This window comes from Nothobranchius furzeri, chromosome 2 (genome assembly GCF_043380555.1).
Source record: "Nothobranchius furzeri strain GRZ-AD chromosome 2, NfurGRZ-RIMD1, whole genome shotgun sequence".
Lineage (NCBI taxonomy): Eukaryota > Metazoa > Chordata > Actinopteri > Cyprinodontiformes > Nothobranchiidae > Nothobranchius > Nothobranchius furzeri.
In genome coordinates, this window is record NC_091742.1 from 101,145,309 (window position 1) to 101,166,120 (window position 20,812).

Below are 20,812 nucleotides of genomic sequence, written 5' to 3' on the forward strand. Positions count from 1 at the left end.
TTTCTAGTATTGATGATTGTGGCGTACAGCTCATGAAAACCCAAAACTCCTGTCTCAAATAATTAGCATATTTCATCCGACCAATAAAAGTGTTTTTAATACAAAAAAGTCAACCTTCTAATAATTATGTTCAGTTATGCACTCAGTACTTGGTCGGGAATCCTTTAGCAGGAATGACTGCTTCAGTGCGGCGTGGCATGGAGACTATCAGCCTGTGGCTCTGCTGAGGTGTTCTGGAGGCCCAGGATGCTTCGATAGCGGCCTTAAGCTCATCCAGAGTGTTGGGTCTTGTGTCTCTCAACTTTCTCTTCACAATATCCCACAGGTTCTCTGCGGGGTTCAGGTCAGGAGAGTTGGCAGGCCAGTTGAACACAGTAATACCATGGTCAGTAAACCATTTAGCAGTGGTGTTGGCGCTGTGAGCAGGTGCCAGGTCGTGCTGAAGAATGAAATCTTCATCTCCATAAAGCTTTTCAGCAGATGGAAGCATGAATTGCTCCAACATCTCCTGATAGCTAGCTGCATGGACCCTGCCCTTGATAAAACACAGTGGACCAACACCAGCAGCTGGCATGGTGCCCCAGACCATCACTGACTGTGGGTACATGGGTCACTGCCTGGCGGCTGCAATGCCCCTGGGTAGGTCTGGGTGGGGGCCTGGGGGCTCGGGGTTTGGGGGTGGCCGGCCCCGTGTGGGGATCTGGGCGGGGCCTTGGGGGTCGGGTCCTGACATGTATGCTGCCGGGAAGAAGGCAGGAACACGCAGCAGTGCCTGGCCCGGGTTCGGGGGCCTCAGGTAGGCCTTGGCTCCTCTGCTGTTCCATCACAGGGGGGCGGGAGGTCCAGGAGGGGGAGGACCCAACCTTACCTGGATGTCCCGTGTCTTATATATTCTGGAAGTTGTGCAAATGCAGGGATGGGCATAGATATTCTGCTGGGATGGGGATGGGTTGGTGCCCTCAGGCTCCGTGGGGCTCTGCGATGCTGCTGCTTTGGGCCCTGGCAGGATGGGCTGGGGTCTCCATGCCCTGGGTGGCAGTTTGACAACAGAGGTGCCTATTGGGGCCAGTAGGGGAGCTGGCTCCCTGGAGGGCTAAGCCCAACCAGCCATTCCTCCCCATCCCCGCATATTTCTCTCCTCCTGCTCCCTCACATCATCAGACAATCATGCACATAGGACCTTGGGGGGTGGGCAAGTCAGGGAGTGTGGGTATGGACCCCATTTCCGCATTCCTGTGGCAACCTGCCCCCCAATTTTATTTGCACCTTATACACTTCCACTGACGACATTCCACACAAACACACACTTAGGGCCTTGGGAGTGAGCACATTCAACGGCATTTGGCAGGGGGATATTTCAGCCTCCTCCCGAGTGCCGGTGCCCACTTCCAATTTTAAACCGCACTTAGACACTGATGGCTGAGGGTGTAAGTGGGGTGGTGCGGTGGCATCAGCTGGCATATGCCGAATGATGCCCGCACTGCCCGCTCACCACAGCCATGGAATACACCTCATGATCACACAACACTATATTGGAGCAGGTGGAGGGAGACTAGGGGTCTTAGCCACCTCTGTTGTTGCTAGGCTTCCTGGGCCTGGAGGCTAGGAGGGAGATCTGGCCGTCTGGTTGGGGTCTGGGGTGGTGGGTTGCTGTGCTCAGCGTTGGGCGGGGGAGCCGGCTCATCAGCACCCCATCAGAAAGGGTCGAACTCTGGTTACCGGTGATGGTTGTACCCAATGTGCAGCAGTACCGGGACCAGAGTGAATAGGGTGTGTATGGGGAGCATGAGTGGGTGTCCGGCGTGCATTTTTGTAAGTCTTTGGTTGTATGTGCATGTGTGAGCATGAGGGAGGGAGTGTGTGACTGTGTTTGTGTATGACTGTATATGTCAGGTGGGGCCTTTGACTCCTCCCCTCTCCTGGAACTTCTCTTGACGATATAGATCTTTGTCCCCCCTCCCCCTGCCACACCTGGTGTGAGGGGTTGTGCCATGGTCTGCCTGAGTGTTCGTGGCAACCGGGTCTGGGGGTTTAAGGTTTTGGCATCTGCCTGATAGATCCCGGTGGCTGCCTGGTGGGATCTGGGTCCCTGGGCTCTGCTGGGTCCCCGGCTGTGGGTACTTGACACTCGACTTCAGGCATGTTGGCATTTCCCTCTGCCCAGTCTTCCTCCAGACTCTGGCACCTTGATTTCCGAATGACATGTAAAATTTGCTTTCATCCAAAAAAGTACTTTAGACCACTGAGCACCAGTCCAGTGCTGCTTCTCTGTAGCCCAGGTCAGGCGCTTCTGCCGCTGTTTCTGGTTCAAAAGTGGCTTGACCTGGGGAATGCGGCACCTGTAGCCCATTTCCTGCACACGCCTGTACACGGTGGCTCTGGATGTTTCTACTCCAGACTCAGTCCACTGCTTCTGCAGGTCCCCCAAGGTCTGGAATCGGTCCTTCTCCACAGTCTTCCTCAGGGTCCGGTCACCTCTTCTGGTTGTGCAGCGTTTTCTGCCACACTTGTTCCTTCCCACAGACTTCCCACTGAGGTGCCTTGATACAGCACTCTGGGAACAGCCTATTCATTCAGAAATGTCTTTCTGTGTCTTACCCTCTTGCTTGAGGGTGTCAATGATGGCCTTATGGACAGCAGTCAGGTCGGCAGTCTTACCCATGATTGCGGTTTTGAGTAATGAACCAGGCTGGGAGTTTTTAAAGCCTCAGGAGTCTTTTGAAGGTGTTTAGAGTTAATTAGTTGATTCAGATGATTAGGTTAATAGCTCGTTTAGAGAACCTTTTCATGATATGCTAATTTTTTGAGAATTTTAGGAATTTTGGGTTTTCATGAGCTGTACGCCAACATCATCAATAATAGAAACAATAAAAGGCTTGAACTACTTCAGTTGTGTGTAATGAATCTAATATATATGAAAGTCTAATGTTTATCAGTACATTACAGACGATAATGAACTTTATCACAATATGCTAATTTTTTTAAAAGGACCTGTATGTGTCCGCATCGGCCAATGTGTCGTCATTAAAGCGGGTATAAAGTCAGGCGTTCTCGGGCAGCCCAGTGCTGTAGTACACCTTCATTTAAAAGTATGTTCTCTATAAACATCTGCATAATAAATACTACACCCTAACTTTATTTAGGTGTGTAACGGAATTGAAGTGATGTAACTATCTAGAGTTGTATTTTAATACACTGTAAGTAGATCACTTTTTATAAACAGAAGAATAGGCTGTTTTTTGACTTTAACACTGAGCAGTGTCGTGTCCTTGGGCAAGACTCCTAACACAGCCTTGCCTGCTGGTGGTGGTCGGAGGGACCCGTGGGGCCAGTGTACCCCAGGGTTAGCTGTAGCTACATCGTAGCTCATCACCACCGGCGTGTGAATGGGTGATGATTGCGAAGTGCCTTGGTGGGGGCGTTGTTGAACCCTAGGAAGGTACTAAACAAGTACAGGCCATTGACTATTTAACTGAGCAGGAAGTCTGTGTAGCTGGGTCCGCTGCAGAAGGAAATACAGGGTGGGTCATTTACATGGATACACCTGAACAGGGCTGTACGCTAGCTTGTAGCATTGGTGCTACGAAGGTCCCAGGTTGTGTAGCACCAGCATAAAACATGTGTTACAATCTCTAAAAACCAAAAGTAGATCTTATAATGACTTCAACACACGTCCAACACCAGTGGTGCATGTAATTACACACCATAACAACCACCAGAGCAGATTCCTGCTAGCCTGAGTCTCGCTCACGTACGTTACTATAAAGCTGATTCTGAAATATCTTCAGACAGTCTTGTCCATGTCATTTAGAAAAGAACATTTTCTATTATTCAGGTTAGTGTAGATTTGTTCAGTACAGAGGTCCGTCCTCAACGGCATAGACATAGAAGGGTAGACGCTGATCACTACTGTGTGCGATAGTCGCGTTTTCGTGGTCGACTTTTTATAAACTGTATGGTTAACGGGATGTTTTAGCTAATGCTTTTGCTCCGTGGAGATCTGTAGCTCTCTGACTGTGGTAGAGTACCGTTCATAAACCCGTTCACACGCCAGAAGGAGGGCTCACCTTATTATTCATCAGGCTAAATACCTGTGAGTTTGTTTATGTTCACCAAAACAACAAGTTCGCAAATGATCGTTCACTTGTTCAGGTGTAACACCACCGTGTTGTATTTATAAACTCTTACCTCTCAGACGTGGTTTGGTGCAGGTTGTTTTTGTGTCTCCTTGTTTGTTTGTTTTCTGTTAAAGGTTTAAAATAGGCCTGCAGCTGTTGGATATTTTATATCTGAATATTCTATTGAATCTTCTGGTTATAGAATATTTCATGTGACGTGTTTCTTCTGCAACGAGACCGTGGTCTGCTGCTAAAATCATGAAATAAAACAACAACATGATGAGGCTGAAATGTCATACTCTTGTCATAAAAGGCTCATTAATATGTATGAAACGGGTGTATTCCCGTCTGACATGTGTGGTTAGATATGTTCTGACCTACGTTTCAATAACATTTTATGTTTGCGTTAATATCACTCATCTTAGTCAAAAGAACACGTATAAATGTATCCACAGTTAAACTGATCAGTAAAAGTTAAAGTACTTCATTAATATATAAATGTATCCACAGTTAAACTGATCAGTAAAAGTTAAAGTACTTCATTAATATATAAATGTATCCACAGTTAAACTGATCAGTAAAAGTTAAAGTACTTCATTAATATATAAATGTATCCACAGTTAAACTGATCAGTAAAAGTTAAAGTACTTCATTAATATATAAATATATCCACAGTTAAACTGATCAGTAAAAGTTAAAGTACTTCATTAACATGTAATGTATCCACACTTAAACTGATCAGTAAAAGTTAAAGTACTTCATTAATATATAAATGTATCCACAGTTAAACTGATCAGTAAAAGTTAAAGTACTTCATTAATATATAAATGTATCCACAGTTAAACTGATCAGTAAAAGTTAAAGTACTTCATTAATATATAAATATATCCACAGTTAAACTGATCAGTAAAAGTTAAAGTACTTCATTAACATGTAATGTATCCACAGTTAAACTGATCAGTAAAAGTTAAAGTACTTCATTAACATGTAATGTATCCACAGTTAAACTGATCAGTAAAAGTTAAAGTACTTCATTAACATGTAATATATCCACAGTTAAACTGATCAGTAAAAGTTAAAGTACTTCATTAACATGTAATATATCCACAGTTAAACTGATCAGTAAAAGTTAAAGTACTTCATTAACATGTAATATATCCACAGTTAAACTGATCAGTAAAAGTTAAAGTACTTCATTAACATGTAATATATCCACAGTTAAACTGATCAGTAAAAGTTAAAGTACTTCATTAACATGTAATATATCCACAGTTAAACTGATCAGTAAAAGTTAAAGTACTTCATTAACATGTAATATATCCACAGTTAAACTGATCAGTAAAAGTTAAAGTACTTCATTAACATGTAATGTATCCACAGTTAAACTGATCAGTAAAAGTTAAAGTACTTCATTAACATGTAATATATCCACAGTTAAACTTATCAGTAAAAGTTAAAGTACTTCATTAACATGTAATATATCCACAGTTAAACTGATCAGTAAAAGTTAAAGTACTTCATTAACATGTAATGTATCCACAGTTAAACTGATCAGTAAAAGTTAAAGTACTTCATTAACATGTAATATATCCACAGTTAAACTGATCAGTAAAAGTTAAAGTACTTCATTAACATGTAATATATCCACAGTTAAACTGATCAGTAAAAGTTAAAGTACTTCATTAATATATAAATGTATCCACAGTTAAACTGATCAGTAAAAGTTAAAGTACTTCATTAACATGTAATATATCCACAGTTAAACTGATCAGTAAAAGTTAAAGTACTTCATTAACATGTAATGTATCCACAGTTAAACTGATCAGTAAAAGTTAAAGTACTTCATTAACATGTAATATATCCACAGTTAAACTGATCAGTAAAAGTTAAAGTACTTCATTAACATGTAATATATCCACAGTTAAACTGATCAGTAAAAGTTAAAGTACTTCATTAACATGTAATATATCCACAGTTAAACTGATCAGTAAAAGTTAAAATACTTCATTAACATGTAATATATCCACAGTTAAACTGATCAGTAAAAGTTAAAGTACTTCATTAACATGTAATATATCCACAGTTAAACTGATCAGTAAAAGTTAAAGTACTTCATTAACATGTAATATATCCACAGTTAAACTGATCAGTAAAAGTTAAAGTACTTCATTAATATATAAATGTATCCACAGTTAAACTGATCAGTAAAAGTTAAAGTACTTCATTAACATGTAATATATCCACAGTTAAACTGATCAGTAAAAGTTAAAGTACTTCATTAATATATAAATGTATCCACAGTTAAACTGATCAGTAAAAGTTAAAGTACTTCATTAACATGTAATATATCCACAGTTAAACTGATCAGTAAAAGTTAAAGTACTTCATTAATATATAAATGTATCCACAGTTAAACTGATCAGTAAAAGTTAAAGTACTTCATTAACATGTAATATATCCACAGTTAAACTGATCAGTAAAAGTTAAAGTACTTCATTAATATATAAATCTATCCACAGTTAAACTGATCAGTAAAAGTTAAAGTACTTCATTAACATGTAATATATCCACAGTTAAACTGATCAGTAAAAGTTAAAGTACTTCATTAATATATAAATGTATCCACAGTTAAACTGATCAGTAAAAGTTAAAGTACTTCATTAACATGTAATATATCCACAGTTAAACTGATCAGTAAAAGTTAAAGTACATCATTAACATGTAATATATCCACAGTTAAACTGATCAGTAAAAGTTAAAGTACTTCATTAATATATAAATGTATCCACAGTTAAACTGATCAGTAAAAGTTAAAGTACTTCATTAACATGTAATGTATCCACAGTTAAACTGATCAGTAAAAGTTAAAGTACTTCATTAACATGTAATATATCCACAGTTAAACTGATCAGTAAAAGTTAAAGTACTTCATTAACATGTAATATATCCACAGTTAAACTGATCAGTAAAAGTTAAAGTACTTCATTAGCATGTAATATATCCACAGTTAAACTGATCAGTAAAAGTTAAAGTACTTCATTAATATATAAATGTATCCACAGTTAAACTGATCAGTAAAAGTTAAAGTACTTCATTAACATGTAATATATCCACAGTTAAACTGATCAGTAAAAGTTAAAGTACTTCATTAACATGTAATATATCCACAGTTAAACTGATCAGTAAAAGTTAAAGTACTTCATTAACATGTAATATATCCACAGTTAAACTGATCAGTAAAAGTTAAAGTACTTCATTAACATGTAATATATCCACAGTTAAACTGATCAGTAAAAGTTAAAGTACTTCATTAACATGTAATATATCCACAGTTAAACTGATCAGTAAAAGTTAAAGTACTTCATTAACATGTAATATATCCACAGTTAAACTGATCAGTAAAAGTTAAAGTACTTCATTAATATATAAATGTATCCACAGTTAAACTGATCAGTAAAAGTTAAAGTACTTCATTAACATGTAATATATCCACAGTTAAACTGATCAGTAAAAGTTAAAGTACTTCATTAATATATAAATGTATCCACAGTTAAACTGATCAGTAAAAGTTAAAGTACTTCATTAACATGTAATATATCCACAGTTAAACTGATCAGTAAAAGTTAAAGTACTTCATTAATATATAAATGTATCCACAGTTAAACTGATCAGTAAAAGTTAAAGTACTTCATTAACATGTAATATATCCACAGTTAAACTGATCAGTAAAAGTTAAAGTACTTCATTAATATATAAATGTATTCACAGTTAAACTGATCAGTAAAAGTTAAAGTACTTCATTAACATGTAATATATCCACAGTTAAACTGATCAGTAAAAGTTAAAGTACTTCATTAATATATAAATCTATCCACAGTTAAACTGATCAGTAAAAGTTAAAGTACTTCATTAACATGTAATATATCCACAGTTAAACTGATCAGTAAAAGTTAAAGTACTTCATTAATATATAAATGTATCCACAGTTAAACTGATCAGTAAAAGTTAAAATACTTCATTAACATGTAATATATCCACAGTTAAACTGATCAGTAAAAGTTAAAGTACTTCATTAACATGTAATATATCCACAGTTAAACTGAGCAGTAAACGTTAAAGTACTTCATTAACATGTAATATATCCACAGTTAAACTGATCAGTAAAAGTTAAAGTACTTCATTAACATGTAATGTATCCACAGTTAAACTGATCAGTAAAAGTTAAAGTACTTCATTAACATGTAATATATCCACAGTTAAACTGATCAGTAAAAGTTAAAATACTTCATTAACATGTAATATATCCACAGTTAAACTGATCAGTAAAAGTTAAAGTACTTCATTAACATGTAATATATCCACAGTTAAACTGATCAGTAAAAGTTAAAGTACTTCATTAACATGTAATATATCCACAGTTAAACTGATCAGTAAAAGTTAAAGTACTTCATTAACATGTAATGTATCCACAGTTAAACTGATCAGTAAAAGTTAAAGTACTTCATTAACATGTAATATATCCACAGTTAAACTGATCAGTAAAAGTTAAAGTACTTCATTAACATGTAATATATCCACAGTTAAACTGATCAGTAAAAGTTAAAGTACTTCATTAACATGTAATGTATCCACAGTTAAACTGATCAGTAAAAGTTAAAGTACTTCATTAACATGTAATGTATCCACAGTTAAACTGATCAGTAAAAGTTAAAGTACTTCATTAATATATAAATGTATCCACAGTTAAACTGATCAGTAAAGGTTAAAGTACTTCATTAACATGTAATGTATCCACAGTTAAACTGATCAGTAAAAGTTAAAGTACTTCATTAACATGTAATGTATCCACAGTTAAACTGATCAGTAAAAGTTAAAGTACTTCATTAACATGTAATGTATCCACAGTTAAACTGATCAGTAAAAGTTAAAGTACTTCATTAACATGTAATGTATCCACAGTTAAACTGATCAGTAAAAGTTAAAGTACTTCATTAACATGTAATATATCCACAGTTAAACTGATCAGTAAAAGTTAAAGTACTTCATTAACATGTAATATATCCACAGTTAAACTGATCAGTAAAAGTTAAAGTACTTCATTAACATGTAATATATCCACAGTTAAACTGATCAGTAAAAGTTAAAATACTTCATTAACATGTAATATATCCACAGTTAAACTGATCAGTAAAAGTTAAAGTACTTCATTAACATGTAATATATCCACAGTTAAACTGATCAGTAAAAGTTAAAGTACTTCATTAACATGTAATATATCCACAGTTAAACTGATCAGTAAAAGTTAAAGTACTTCATTAATATATAAATGTATCCACAGTTAAACTGATCAGTAAAAGTTAAAGTACTTCATTAACATGTAATATATCCACAGTTAAACTGATCAGAAAAAGTTAAAGTACTTCATTAATATATAAATGTATCCACAGTTAAACTGATCAGTAAAAGTTAAAGTACTTCATTAACATGTAATATATCCACAGTTAAACTGATCAGTAAAAGTTAAAGTACTTCATTAATATATAAATGTATCCACAGTTAAACTGATCAGTAAAAGTTAAAGTACTTCATTAACATGTAATATATCCACAGTTAAACTGATCAGTAAAAGTTAAAGTACTTCATTAATATATAAATGTATTCACAGTTAAACTGATCAGTAAAAGTTAAAGTACTTCATTAACATGTAATATATCCACAGTTAAACTGATCAGTAAAAGTTAAAGTACTTCATTAATATATAAATCTATCCACAGTTAAACTGATCAGTAAAAGTTAAAGTACTTCATTAACATGTAATATATCCACAGTTAAACTGATCAGTAAACGTTAAAGTACTTCATTAATATATAAATGTATCCACAGTTAAACTGATCAGTAAAAGTTAAAGTACTTCATTAACATGTAATATATCCACAGTTAAACTGATCAGTAAAAGTTAAAGTACATCATTAACATGTAATATATCCACAGTTAAACTGATCAGTAAAAGTTAAAGTACTTCATTAATATATAAATGTATCCACAGTTAAACTGATCAGTAAAAGTTAAAGTACTTCATTAACATGTAATGTATCCACAGTTAAACTGATCAGTAAAAGTTAAAGTACTTCATTAACATGTAATATATCCACAGTTAAACTGATCAGTAAAAGTTAAAGTACTTCATTAACATGTAATATATCCACAGTTAAACTGATCAGTAAAAGTTAAAGTACTTCATTAGCATGTAATATATCCACAGTTAAACTGATCAGTAAAAGTTAAAGTACTTCATTAATATATAAATGTATCCACAGTTAAACTGATCAGTAAAAGTTAAAGTACTTCATTAACATGTAATATATCCACAGTTAAACTGATCAGTAAAAGTTAAAGTACTTCATTAACATGTAATATATCCACAGTTAAACTGATCAGTAAAAGTTAAAGTACTTCATTAACATGTAATATATCCACAGTTAAACTGATCAGTAAAAGTTAAAGTACTTCATTAACATGTAATATATCCACAGTTAAACTGATCAGTAAAAGTTAAAGTACTTCATTAACATGTAATATATCCACAGTTAAACTGATCAGTAAAAGTTAAAGTACTTCATTAACATGTAATATATCCACAGTTAAACTGATCAGTAAAAGTTAAAGTACTTCATTAATATATAAATGTATCCACAGTTAAACTGATCAGTAAAAGTTAAAGTACTTCATTAACATGTAATATATCCACAGTTAAACTGATCAGTAAAAGTTAAAGTACTTCATTAATATATAAATGTATCCACAGTTAAACTGATCAGTAAAAGTTAAAGTACTTCATTAACATGTAATATATCCACAGTTAAACTGATCAGTAAAAGTTAAAGTACTTCATTAATATATAAATGTATCCACAGTTAAACTGATCAGTAAAAGTTAAAGTACTTCATTAACATGTAATATATCCACAGTTAAACTGATCAGTAAAAGTTAAAGTACTTCATTAATATATAAATGTATTCACAGTTAAACTGATCAGTAAAAGTTAAAGTACTTCATTAACATGTAATATATCCACAGTTAAACTGATCAGTAAAAGTTAAAGTACTTCATTAACATGTAATATATCCACAGTTAAACTGATCAGTAAAAGTTAAAGTACTTCATTAGCATGTAATATATCCACAGTTAAACTGATCAGTAAAAGTTAAAGTACTTCATTAATATATAAATGTATCCACAGTTAAACTGATCAGTAAAAGTTAAAGTACTTCATTAACATGTAATATATCCACAGTTAAACTGATCAGTAAAAGTTAAAGTACTTCATTAACATGTAATATATCCACAGTTAAACTGATCAGTAAAAGTTAAAGTACTTCATTAACATGTAATATATCCACAGTTAAACTGATCAGTAAAAGTTAAAGTACTTCATTAACATGTAATATATCCACAGTTAAACTGATCAGTAAAAGTTAAAGTACTTCATTAACATGTAATATATCCACAGTTAAACTGATCAGTAAAAGTTAAAGTACTTCATTAACATGTAATATATCCACAGTTAAACTGATCAGTAAAAGTTAAAGTACTTCATTAATATATAAATGTATCCACAGTTAAACTGATCAGTAAAAGTTAAAGTACTTCATTAACATGTAATATATCCACAGTTAAACTGATCAGTAAAAGTTAAAGTACTTCATTAATATATAAATGTATCCACAGTTAAACTGATCAGTAAAAGTTAAAGTACTTCATTAACATGTAATATATCCACAGTTAAACTGATCAGTAAAAGTTAAAGTACTTCATTAATATATAAATGTATCCACAGTTAAACTGATCAGTAAAAGTTAAAGTACTTCATTAACATGTAATATATCCACAGTTAAACTGATCAGTAAAAGTTAAAGTACTTCATTAATATATAAATGTATTCACAGTTAAACTGATCAGTAAAAGTTAAAGTACTTCATTAACATGTAATATATCCACAGTTAAACTGATCAGTAAAAGTTAAAGTACTTCATTAATATATAAATCTATCCACAGTTAAACTGATCAGTAAAAGTTAAAGTACTTCATTAACATGTAATATATCCACAGTTAAACTGATCAGTAAAAGTTAAAGTACTTCATTAATATATAAATGTATCCACAGTTAAACTGATCAGTAAAAGTTAAAGTACTTCATTAACATGTAATATATCCACAGTTAAACTGATCAGTAAAAGTTAAAGTACTTCATTAACATGTAATATATCCACAGTTAAACTGATCAGTAAAAGTTAAAGTACTTCATTAACATGTAATGTATCCACAGTTAAACTGATCAGTAAAAGTTAAAGTACTTCATTAACATGTAATATATCCACAGTTAAACTTATCAGTAAAAATTAAAGTACTTCATTAACATGTAATATATCCACAGTTAAACTGATCAGTAAAAGTTAAAGTACTTCATTAACATGTAATGTATCCACAGTTAAACTGATCAGTAAAAGTTAAAGTACTTCATTAACATGTAATATATCCACAGTTAAACTGATCAGTAAAAGTTAAAGTACTTCATTAACATGTAATATATCCACAGTTAAACTGATCAGTAAAAGTTAAAGTACTTCATTAATATATAAATGTATCCACAGTTAAACTGATCAGTAAAAGTTAAAGTACTTCATTAACATGTAATATATCCACAGTTAAACTGATCAGTAAAAGTTAAAGTACTTCATTAACATGTAATGTATCCACAGTTAAACTGATCAGTAAAAGTTAAAGTACTTCATTAACATGTAATATATCCACAGTTAAACTGATCAGTAAAAGTTAAAGTACTTCATTAACATGTAATATATCCACAGTTAAACTGATCAGTAAAAGTTAAAGTACTTCATTAACATGTAATATATCCACAGTTAAACTGATCAGTAAAAGTTAAAATACTTCATTAACATGTAATATATCCACAGTTAAACTGATCAGTAAAAGTTAAAGTACTTCATTAACATGTAATATATCCACAGTTAAACTGATCAGTAAAAGTTAAAGTACTTCATTAACATGTAATATATCCACAGTTAAACTGATCAGTAAAAGTTAAAGTACTTCATTAATATATAAATGTATCCACAGTTAAACTGATCAGTAAAAGTTAAAGTACTTCATTAACATGTAATATATCCACAGTTAAACTGATCAGTAAAAGTTAAAGTACTTCATTAATATATAAATGTATCCACAGTTAAACTGATCAGTTAAAGTTAAAGTACTTCATTAACATGTAATATATCCACAGTTAAACTGATCAGTAAAAGTTAAAGTACTTCATTAACATGTAATATATCCACAGTTAAACTGATCAGTAAAAGTTAAAGTACTTCATTAATATATAAATGTATCCACAGTTAAACTGATCAGTAAAAGTTAAAGTACTTCATTAACATGTAATTTATCCACAGTTAAACTGATCAGTAAAAGTTAAAGTACTTCATTAACATGTAATATATCCACAGTTAAACTGATCAGTAAAAGTTAAAGTACTTCATTAATATATAAATGTATCCACAGTTAAACTGATCAGTAAAAGTTAAAGTACTTCATTAACATGTAATATATCCACAGTTAAACTGATCAGTAAAAGTTAAAGTACTTCATTAACATGTAATATATCCACAGTTAAACTGATCAGTAAAAGTTAAAGTACTTCATTAACATGTAATATATCCACAGTTAAACTGATCAGTAAAAGTTAAAGTACTTCATTAACATGTAATATATCCACAGTTAAACTGATCAGTAAAAGTTAAAGTACTTCATTAACATGTAATGTATCCACAGTTAAACTGATCAGTAAAAGTTAAAGTACTTCATTAACATGTAATATATCCACAGTTAAACTGATCAGTAAAAGTTAAAGTACTTCATTAATATATAAATGTATCCACAGTTAAACTGATCAGTAAAAGTTAAAGTACTTCATTAACATGTAATGTATCCACAGTTAAACTGATCAGTAAAAGTTAAAGTACTTCATTAACATGTAATATATCCACAGTTAAACTGATCAGTAAAAGTTAAAGTACTTCATTAATATATAAATGTATCCACAGTTAAACTGATCAGTAAAAGTTAAAGTACTTCATTAATATATAAATGTATCCACAGTTAAACTGATCAGTAAAAGTTAAAGTACTTCATTAATATATAAATGTATCCACAGTTAAACTGATCAGTAAAAGTTAAAGTACTTCATTAATATATAAATGTATCCACAGTTAAACTGATCAGTAAAAGTTAAAGTACTTCATTAACATGTAATATATCCACAGTTAAACTGATCAGTAAAAGTTAAAGTACGTCATTAACATGTAATATATCCACAGTTAAACTGATCAGTAAAATTTAAAGTACTTCATTAATATATAAATGTATCCACAGTTAAACTGATCAGTAAAAGTTAAAGTACTTCATTAACATGTAATATATCCACAGTTAAACTAATCAGTAAAAGTTAAAATACTTCATTAACATGTAATATATCCACAGTTAAACTGATCAGTAAAAGTTAAAGTACTTCATTAACATGTAATATATCCACAGTTAAACTGATCAGTAAAAGTTAAAGTACTTCATTAACATGTAATATATCCACAGTTAAACTGATCAGTAAAAGTTAAAATACTTCATTAACATGTAATATATCCACAGTTAAACTGATCAGTAAAAGTTAAAGTACTTATTAACATGTAATGTATCCACAGTTAAACTGATCAGTAAAAGTTAAAGTACTTCATTAACATGTAATGTATCCACAGTTAAACTGATCAGTAAAAGTTAAAGTACTTCATTAACATGTAATATATCCACAGTTAAACTGATCAGTAAAAGTTAAAGTACTTCATTAACATGTAATATATCCACAGTTAAACTGATCAGTAAAAGTTAAAGTACTTCATTAACATGTAATATATCCACAGTTAAACTGAGCAGTAAACGTTAAAGTACTTCATTAACATGTAATATATCCACAGTTAAACTGATCAGTAAAAGTTAAAGTACTTCATTAACATGTAATGTATCCACAGTTAAACTGATCAGTAAAAGTTAAAGTACTTCATTAACATGTAATATATCCACAGTTAAACTGATCAGTAAAAGTTAAAATACTTCATTAACATGTAATATATCCACAGTTAAACTGATCAGTAAAAGTTAAAGTACTTCATTAACATGTAATATATCCACAGTTAAACTGATCAGTAAAAGTTAAAGTACTTCATTAACATGTAATATATCCACAGTTAAACTGATCAGTAAAAGTTAAAGTACTTCATTAACATGTAATGTATCCACAGTTAAACTGATCAGTAAAAGTTAAAGTACTTCATTAACATGTAATATATCCACAGTTAAACTGATCAGTAAAAGTTAAAGTACTTCATTAACATGTAATATATCCACAGTTAAACTGATCAGTAAAAGTTAAAGTACTTCATTAACATGTAATGTATCCACAGTTAAACTGATCAGTAAAAGTTAAAGCACTTCATTAACATGTAATGTATCCACAGTTAAACTGATCAGTAAAAGTTAAAGTACTTCATTAATATATAAATGTATCCACAGTTAAACTGATCAGTAAAAGTTAAAGTACTTCATTAACATGTAATATATCCACAGTTAAACTGATCAGTAAAAGTTAAAATACTTCATTAACATGTAATATATCCACAGTTAAACTGATCAGTAAAAGTTAAAGTACTTATTAACATGTAATGTATCCACAGTTAAACTGATCAGTAAAAGTTAAAGTACTTCATTAACATGTAATGTATCCACAGTTAAACTGATCAGTAAAAGTTAAAGTACTTCATTAACATGTAATATATCCACAGTTAAACTGATCAGTAAAAGTTAAAGTACTTCATTAACATGTAATATATCCACAGTTAAACTGATCAGTAAAAGTTAAAGTACTTCATTAACATGTAATATATCCACAGTTAAACTGAGCAGTAAACGTTAAAGTACTTCATTAACATGTAATATATCCACAGTTAAACTGATCAGTAAAAGTTAAAGTACTTCATTAACATGTAATGTATCCACAGTTAAACTGATCAGTAAAAGTTAAAGTACTTCATTAACATGTAATATATCCACAGTTAAACTGATCAGTAAAAGTTAAAATACTTCATTAACATGTAATATATCCACAGTTAAACTGATCAGTAAAAGTTAAAGTACTTCATTAACATGTAATATATCCACAGTTAAACTGATCAGTAAAAGTTAAAGTACTTCATTAACATGTAATATATCCACAGTTAAACTGATCAGTAAAAGTTAAAGTACTTCATTAACATGTAATGTATCCACAGTTAAACTGATCAGTAAAAGTTAAAGTACTTCATTAACATGTAATATATCCACAGTTAAACTGATCAGTAAAAGTTAAAGTACTTCATTAACATGTAATATATCCACAGTTAAACTGATCAGTAAAAGTTAAAGTACTTCATTAACATGTAATGTATCCACAGTTAAACTGATCAGTAAAAGTTAAAGTACTTCATTAACATGTAATGTATCCACAGTTAAACTGATCAGTAAAAGTTAAAGTACTTCATTAATATATAAATGTATCCACAGTTAAACTGATCAGTAAAAGTTAAAGTACTTCATTAACATGTAATGTATCCACAGTTAAACTGATCAGTAAAAGTTAAAGTACTTCATTAACATGTAATGTATCCACAGTTAAACTGATCAGTAAAAGTTAAAGTACTTCATTAACATGTAATGTATCCACAGTTAAACTGATCAGTAAAAGTTAAAGTACTTCATTAACATGTAATGTATCCACAGTTAAACTGATCAGTAAAAGTTAAAGTACTTCATTAACATGTAATGTATCCACAGTTAAACTGATCAGTAAAAGTTAAAGTACTTCATTAACATGTAATATATCCACAGTTAAACTGATCAGTAAAAGTTAAAGTACTTCATTAATATATAAATGTATCCACAGTTAAACTGATCAGTAAAAGTTAAAGTACTTCATTAACATGTAATATATCCACAGTTAAACTGATCAGTAAAAGTTAAAGTACTTCATTAACATGTAATATATCCACAGTTAAACTGATCAGTAAAAGTTAAAGTACTTCATTAACATGTAATGTATCCACAGTTAAACTGATCAGTAAAAGTTAAAGTACTTCATTAACATGTAATATATCCACAGTTAAACTGATCAGTAAAAGTTAAAGTACTTCATTAACATGTAATATATCCACAGTTAAACTGATCAGTAAAAGTTAAAGTACTTCATTAACATGTAATGTATCCACAGTTAAACTGATCAGTAAAAGTTAAAGTACTTCATTAACATGTAATGTATCCACAGTTAAACTGATCAGTAAAAGTTAAAGTACTTCATTAACATGTAATGTATCCACAGTTAAACTGATCAGTAAAAGTTAAAGTACTTCATTAACATGTAATGTATCCACAGTTAAACTGATCAGTAAAAGTTAAAGTACTTCATTAACATGTAATGTATCCACATTTAAACTGATCAGTAAAAGTTAAAGTACTTCATTAACATGTAATGTATCCACAGTTAAACTGATCAGTAAAAGTTAAAGTACTTCATTAACATGTAATGTATCCACAGTTAAACTGATCAGTAAAAGTTAAAGTACTTCATTAACATGTAATGTATCCACAGTTAAACTGATCAGTAAAAGTTAAAGTACTTCATTAACATGTAATATATCCACAGTTAAACTGATCAGTAAAAGTTAAAGTACTTCATTAACATGTAATGTATCCACATTTAAACTGATCAGTAAAAGTTAAAGTACTTCATTAACATGTAATATATCCACAGTTAAACTGATCAGTAAAAGTTAAAGTACTTCATTAACATGTAATGTATCCACAGTTAAACTGATCAGTAAAAGTTAAAGTACTTCATTAACATGTAATGTATCCACATTTAAACTGATCAGTAAAAGTTAAAATACTTCATTAACATGTAATGTATCCACAGTTAAACTGATCAGTAAAAGTTAAAGTACTTCATTAACATGTAATATATCCACAGTTAAACTGATCAGTAAAAGTTAAAGTACTTCATTAACATGTAATGTATCCACATTTAAACTGATCAGTAAAAGTTAAAATACTTCATTAACATGTAATGTATCCACAGTTAAACTGATCAGTAAAAGTTAAAGTACTTCATTAACATGTAATATATCCACAGTTAAACTGATCAGTAAAAGTTAAAGTACTTCATTAACATGTAATATATCCACAGTTAAACTGATCAGTAAAAGTTAAAGTACTTCATTAACATGTAATATATCCACAGTTAAACTGATCAGTAAAAGTTAAAATACTTCATTAACATGTAATATATCCACAGTTAAACTGATCAGTAAAAGTTAAAGTACTTCATTAACATGTAATATATCCACAGTTAAACTGATCAGTAAAAGTTAAAGTACTTCATTAACATGTAATATATCCACAGTTAAACTGATCAGTAAAAGTTAAAGTACTTCATTAATATATAAATGTATCCACAGTTAAACTGATCAGTAAAAGTTAAAGTACTTCATTAACATGTAATATATCCACAGTTAAACTGATCAGTAAAAGTTAAAGTACTTCATTAATATATAAATGTATCCACAGTTAAACTGATCAGTAAAAGTTAAAGTACTTCATTAACATGTAATATATCCACAGTTAAACTGATCAGTAAAAGTTAAAGTACTTCATTAATATATAAATGTATCCACAGTTAAACTGATCAGTAAAAGTTAAAGTACTTCATTAACATGTAATATATCCACAGTTAAACTGATCAGTAAAAGTTAAAGTACTTCATTAATATATAAATGTATTCACAGTTAAACTGATCAGTAAAAGTTAAAGTACTTCATTAACATGTAATATATCCACAGTTAAACTGATCAGTAAAAGTTAAAGTACTTCATTAATATATAAATCTATCCACAGTTAAACTGATCAGTAAAAGTTAAAGTACTTCATTAACATGTAATATATCCACAGTTAAACTGATCAGTAAAAGTTAAAGTACTTCATTAATATATAAATGTATCCACAGTTAAACTGATCAGTAAAAGTTAAAGTACTTCATTAACATGTAATATATCCACAGTTAAACTGATCAGTAAAAGTTAAAGTACATCATTAACATGTAATATATCCACAGTTAAACTGATCAGTAAAAGTTAAAGTACTTCATTAATATATAAATGTATCCACAGTTAAACTGATCAGTAAAAGTTAAAGTACTTCATTAACATGTAATGTATCCACAGTTAAACTGATCAGTAAAAGTTAAAGTACTTCATTAACATGTAATATATCCACAGTTAAACTGATCAGTAAAAGTTAAAGTACTTCATTAACATGTAATATATCCACAGTTAAACTGATCAGTAAAAGCTAAAGTACTTCATTAGCATGTAATATATCCACAGTTAAACTGATCAGTAAAAGTTAAAGTACTTCATTAATATATAAATGTATCCACAGTTAAACTGATCAGTAAAAGTTAAAGTACTTCATTAACATGTAATATATCCACAGTTAAACTGATCAGTAAAAGTTAAAGTACTTCATTAACATGTAATATATCCACAGTTAAACTGATCAGTAAAAGTTAAAGTACTTCATTAACATGTAATATATCCACAGTTAAACTGATCAGTAAAAGTTAAAGTACTTCATTAACATGTAATATATCCACAGTTAAACTGATCAGTAAAAGTTAAAGTACTTCATTAACATGTAATATATCCACAGTTAAACTGATCAGTAAAAGTTAAAGTACTTCATTAACATGTAATATATCCACAGTTAAACTGATCAGTAAAAGTTAAAGTACTTCATTAATATATAAATGTATCCACAGTTAAACTGATCAGTAAAAGTTAAAGTACTTCATTAACATGTAATATATCCACAGTTAAACTGATCAGTAAAAGTTAAAGTACTTCATTAATATATAAATGTATCCACAGTTAAACTGATCAGTAAAAGTTAAAGTACTTCATTAACATGTAATATATCCACAGTTAAACTGATCAGTAAAAGTTAAAGTACTTCATTAATATATAAATGTATCCACAGTTAAACTGATCAGTAAAAGTTAAAGTACTTCATTAACATGTAATATATCCACAGTTAAACTGATCAGTAAAAGTTAAAGTACTTCATTAATATATAAATGTATTCACAGTTAAACTGATCAGTAAAAGTTAAAGTACTTCATTAACATGTAATATATCCACAGTTAAACTGATCAGTAAAAGTTAAAGTACTTCATTAATATATAAATCTATCCACAGTTAAACTGATCAGTAAAAGTTAAAGTACTTCATTAACATGTAATATATCCACAGTTAAACTGATCAGTAAAAGTTAAAGTACTTCATTAATATATAAATGTATCCACAGTTAAACTGATCAGTAAAAGTTAAAGTACTTCATTAACATGTAATATATCCACAGTTAAACTGATCAGTAAAAGTTAAAGTACTTCATTAACATGTAATATATCCACAGTTAAACTGATCAGTAAAAGTTAAAGTACTTCATTAATATATAAATGTATCCACAGTTAAACTGATCAGTAAAAGTTAAAG

At 30.7% G+C, this 20,812-nt stretch overlaps 1 protein-coding gene across 3 annotated transcripts in view; it reads left to right on the forward strand.

The window, feature by feature from the left end:
• Positions 1-20,812, forward strand: part of LOC107374486 (zinc finger protein 271-like) — a 56,518-nt gene that overhangs the window by 1,323 nt on the left and 34,383 nt on the right. The gene's annotated exons all lie outside the window — the stretch shown is intronic.